We start from the raw sequence: 5,584 nt of genomic DNA on the forward strand, positions 1-5,584 counted from the left end.
AGAAAGGGAGAAAAAGCGACCAGGAGAAGTTGGTCAATGAATTCTTAACTTTAGATAATTTAGTTTTTTAGTTCTAGAATAGCATTTTGGTCATTGTCAAGAATTTCAATTTTTTAAATTAAAATTCTACATCTTTTCATTCAGTATGTCAATATTTTCTTCAACAACTTCCTAATAGCTTCATTTTACCTCTAGTTTCAAATGTCTTTGGGGCAAGATCAGTCCTGTATGTATTACAGGTCCCTTCCTTTGGCAGAACTTTGGAATCTCAGCAGAATGAGTTTCCAAGAAATCCCTCTCTGATTTACTACCCAGCCTCCAGATTCCTGGGCTACCACTGCTGTCTACACAAGTCTCCCGAGGGAGAATCCGTGGGCAGGAAGGGTGAACTTTGCTTTGAAACTCCTCCAGATTCCAAATTGGTCTCACCAGCCCACACATAGACTACACTAATTGTGCCTAACCTCAGGAGAGTCTCTCGGCCTGAGTCATATCCAGTTCTCACCTGCCCACGCCTGATTCCACAGCTACCATTGAGAAAGATACTGGCTACTGATCTTCACTTATCTAAGAAGCACTTGTCTCTCTGGAATCGAGTTTCTTTGAACTTTTTTTCTATCCACAACATTTTGATGGCTTAAAAAGGATACACACACACACACACACACACACACACACACATATAATTTGTTATTTATCTATTTATCTATCTATCTAATTTGTTACACTTAAAGCCACAGGGTGCTCTTGTTATGATAGGATCAATGGTCTCTTGTGGACTTCTGCAATCTAATCCCTAAACATCCCTTGAATGCATCCAGTTTTCTCCATCTCTATTCTACTGCCCGGCCCAAGCTACCACCATCTCTCCAAAATTCCTCATTGGTCTCCCTGCTTCAATTCTCACTTGATACCCTCTGATATGCCTTTCCACTCTGCAGTCACTGAACTCTTCGAAACACAGGTTGGAAGATAACATCCTCTTGTTGAACACTATTCAGTATCCTTACTCTGAGGATAAAGATAAAAATCCTTAACATGTGGCCTCTGGGTGGTCATGATGCATCTATATAGAGTCATTAATTGTAATAAATGTCCCCCCCTGGGACATTAATAACGAGGGAGGCTGTCTGGGTGAAAGGAAGAATATGGGAAATCTCTGTGCCTTCCTCCTAAAAATGCTCTAAAATATAAAGTCTATTAAAAATATATATCCATATATGTAACTTATCCATATGTAATACTTTTCATAGGCTGTTGCTACTGGCAGATAGGTGCTATAAAGACAGACGCATCGGTAATTTGCCCAGACTAGGCCTGAGATTGACTTGAATTTTCTTTGCTAGCATTGGATCGATAGAGGGCGCTCTGACCCCAAGATCATCATTGCACCAAAGCAGACCAGAATCTCACTTTTTTTCCTCCCAGGGTCTTGCTCTGTCCCCCAACCTAGAGTTCAGTGGCATGTTCACAGTTCACTACAACCTCAAACTCATGGGCCCAAGCAATCCTCCCCCTTCAGCCTCCCTAGTAGCTGAGACTAGCGGCCTACAACACCACATCGGGCTTCACTTTTCTTTACATTCCTTTAACAATTATTCCAGTAGCTTCTATGCTCATAACTGACTTGATCAGTAGAGGGGCCCCGAGGGTGGGGAAATCAGTGAGAGCAGTGAGACCACCTGGTGCTAGCCATTAAGCCTGAGGAAGCCTGGAAGTAGGGCTGCTGATAAAAAGCAAATTTATAGACGAGAGTAGGGGCAGCCATAGTCACGAATGTCACCGTCTAGATTCTTTTCTAAAAGTCATATTATTGCCAATTTTAGAAGTATTGTTCACCAGTTATAGCAATTCAGAGATGCTCTACCAGCTTCACAAGCTAGAAAAGTCTAGTTATTTGGACCATTTTCCATCCCTCAATCCCATGCAGTTTCATTCCACATTGAAATGGTCTACCATTGATAAAGTATATACCAAATTCCTTTAGTTTAAATTGTATTCAATCCATATCTCATGTGAAAACAATATCTGAGCATAATGAATGGTATGTGCCTATTAGGTATCAAGAACCAAAAGACAGTGTTCACTGCCAATGTAACAGCAAGTCTGCCATCTCTTTCTAACAGAATTCTGATTTTATGCTCATATAGTGGCTAGGGGTCTGTATCTCAGTCTCCTTTGATTTTCTGCATGGGAAGTTTTATAAAGTCTGACATCTAGAAAAGCAGCAGCCAGGTTGAGACCACAAAATGACAGATAAGAATAACAAAAGACCTTGTCATAAATGCGAAGCAAAGAAAGTAGAAAAAAAAGTCTATGTCTTTCTAAACATCAGTGAAAAACTGAGCAAATATGAACTGTCTACCTCCAGGCTTCTTGATGTATGAGAAAAATTTTAAAAAATTAAGGTCAGTTGTTACATAGTCTTGAAAACATTCTTAACTGATACGGCATTGTTCCTCCTTTTAGGAAAAGGGTTAGTATCCTTGTGTGAAGGATGATATTTGATTATACCTGCTTTTATGGCTGCTGGGAAGTTTATGTGTGTTGGGCAGTCAAGGGGAGGATTCTGACTTTTAACCTTCAGTACCTTGTGAACACTTTCTATTCTTGAGGAATCCACTTAGAGTCTCTGTATTTTCACATAGAACCTAGAACCTCCCTCTCTTGGCCTGGGGTACAGGCATGAACCCAAGACTGTTCCAAATGGATGCACCAACATGACAATATGAGTTGGAAGTGCCCTGGAAAAGTGGGTGCTGTGTGGAATCTGCTCCTAAAAGGCATCAGGGCCAAAGGTTCTAACATCCAGGGGGGAATCAGGGACAGAGATTCCAGCATCCAGGGTGGCATCATGGACAGAGGGTCCCTTACCCAGGGTGGCATCAGGGACAGAGGGTCCAGCAATAGGGCCAGCATCAGCCATGGTATGCCTTGGGAATGGTCTAGATATTGGTCTCCGTCATATGGGTCACAAGAAATGTGAAAAGATCCTTAACGTACTTTAACAAATTTGTTTTATGCTGAAAGTGATTCTAAATACATAGACTGATACGTTTCATTATATTGATAATTTGAACTTTAAAAAATTATTGCTTAATTGTTTTGTTCTAAAGTGTGCCGTCTAGTCCTAACTGAACTCAATAGACTGCTGATCCCAACTAAGTCTGAGGTTGAAGGGGATCTTAAAACCTGAGTCCTGCCTGGTTCCACTGGCCCTCTCAGAGGATCTAAGAGTAGTACTGATTCATAGTCCACATCTTGGAACATCAGATTTAGGGGATTTTCAAAAATGAGCATTTGGTATTGCATAGTATAGGCTAGCACTTTTTGGTGAGTCCATGTGTTTCTTTAACGATTCCATTAGGGTAGTGATTCTCAACATTTTTGGTCTCAGGATCCCTTCATACTCTTAAAATTATTGAGGACCTCACAGTTACATGGATTATGTCTATTGATATTTCTTATACTTGAAATATTGAGAGAAACAGAGTCTTCTTATGGAATAGTTTTTCATAATATTTTGTAGATCATCTGAAAAGGGTTGAGGGAGCTCCAGGGACCACCACTCTTTAAAAACCCCAACATTAAGCCGGGCTCAGTGGCTCAGCCTGTAATCCCACGCCTTTGGGAGGCTGAGGTGAGTGGATTGCCTGAGACTGCGGGTTCGAGACCCACCTGGGCAGCGAGACCTCATCTCTACAATAAATCAAAAATTAGCCAGGCGTGGTAGCACACACCTGTAGTTCTGGCTACTTAGAAGACTGAGGCAGAAGGATCGCCGGAGCTCAGCAGGTCAAGGCTGCGGTGGTTGGGAGCGTGCAACTGGACTCCAGTCTGGGTGACAGAGTGAGACTCCAACTCAAAAAAAAAAAAAAAAATCCCAACATTAGGTATTTATGAAACACTTGAAATGGGCTCTATAGCAAATTTGGAAATTCAACTAACAGTGATGGCACAAGAAGACAGAGATAATGGAATGACTGCCTCGCTGGGACAAGAGGAGGAAACCAACCCAGCAGGGGCATTGAAAATACCAGAAGATAATGGGAGGTAGATATTTGTTGAATGATTGTCATTTCCCAGCAGGAAAGGGAATGGTAATTTCCATCTCTAAGCTCTGGTAAAGGGTAAAGAGATAAGCTAATGTGAGATTATGTCTTTCTCTGACATTTGGTTAATGTGGAATCAAATGAATTATTACTGTTTGTTGTTGAAAGAGAATGAAACTCTCCACCCCAATGTTCCTCCTGTTTTCTGGGAAATCTCAGGCAAGGACCACCCAACTGAGTTGAGGATCTTTTCTGCCAAGACCCACTCTTCCCACCACTTCCTAGAGAAGTTTCTGGTTCAGTCACTGCTGGGTGACTCATGGCAGTTCCCAAGAGTCTCCTGCCTCCAAGTTCATGCCAGCCAGGTGCAGAGAGAGGGAGGCAGTGCTCAATGCCAATGTGGACACTATTCACTCCTCACAAAGAACCACTGCCAGGGACTCACGTCTAAGTGAGTGTGGTCTCAAGTGGTGGCCTGAAGATTTGGGGAAGGTTTGGTGATTCAGGCAGCAAACACCATTGTAGTTTCCACCTTCTGGAGGAAATGAAATCTGGCCGGTCACATAAGGATATGTCTAGGGAATAGCATGTATAGATGGATAGCTACATATAAATAAATTTTATTTGAAAAAAACTAAACAAAAAGAAAATAAAATAGAGTAAAAAAATAAACTAAATATAGAGATGATAAAATGTACAAATAGCAACACTCAGAATCAATAGTTGTTAACATTTTATCCTATTTGTTTAATTAAAATAATACATGGATCAATACAGATAAAGTTAGTCTCTTTTGTACCCAGGTCCAGGACCATTTCCCTCCACATATCCCCAAAGGTACAGCTGGTGTGCAGCTGGCTACCCGCCTTTCTATTGCCTTTTTCACTTCCCCAGTCTCTGAATTCTATGCAGTCCTGTCTCTGCACCAAGTCCTTCCTTCCCCCTTTGTTCAACTTCAGTGGCAGTTGCCCTTTTCTCTGTGCAGCCTTCCTGGATAGCTCTGTGGAGGCGATTGTGTGCTGCTTCTCCTCCCAAAGGGCTCATCTCCTGGACTTGAGGGTCAAGGACTTTGTCCTGTTTGCATTGGGATCTCCAACATCATGCCATAACCCCCACACAGTGCTACTGAGTGAGCTGCCGAGCAAAGGGAATGGGGTTGGTTGAAAGAGCCATGTGGTCTACGTCTATCTAGTTCCTCAACTGCTGTAGTCCACATTTCTGAAGCGTCTTCATCCCACCTCTTCACTGCAACAATGGAGATGGATAACTCATCTCTGCCCCTCCTCTACCTTCCCTCATCCAGTGTGCCAAAACCATACCCAGCCCCAGGGGAGAGGCCCCAGCTCCAGGAGCTGTCCGACAAGGGTAAGGTCAGCTGAGGGAGAAGTGGTATCTTCCAAGGGGAAAAAAAAATATGTTTTTTTCTTCTAATATTTGTATGTATTGCTTTTCTAGTTATCAAACCCTTTGTTAAAACAAGAATAGCAGCAGAGTAGCATGCAAGCGTTCTGCCATATCGTACTTTTTTTTTT

The sequence above is a fragment of the Carlito syrichta genome, unplaced genomic scaffold, assembly GCF_000164805.1.
Source record: "Carlito syrichta isolate Samal-C Ts95f unplaced genomic scaffold, Tarsius_syrichta-2.0.1 Scaffold305702, whole genome shotgun sequence".
NCBI classification, from domain to species: domain Eukaryota; kingdom Metazoa; phylum Chordata; class Mammalia; order Primates; family Tarsiidae; genus Carlito; species Carlito syrichta.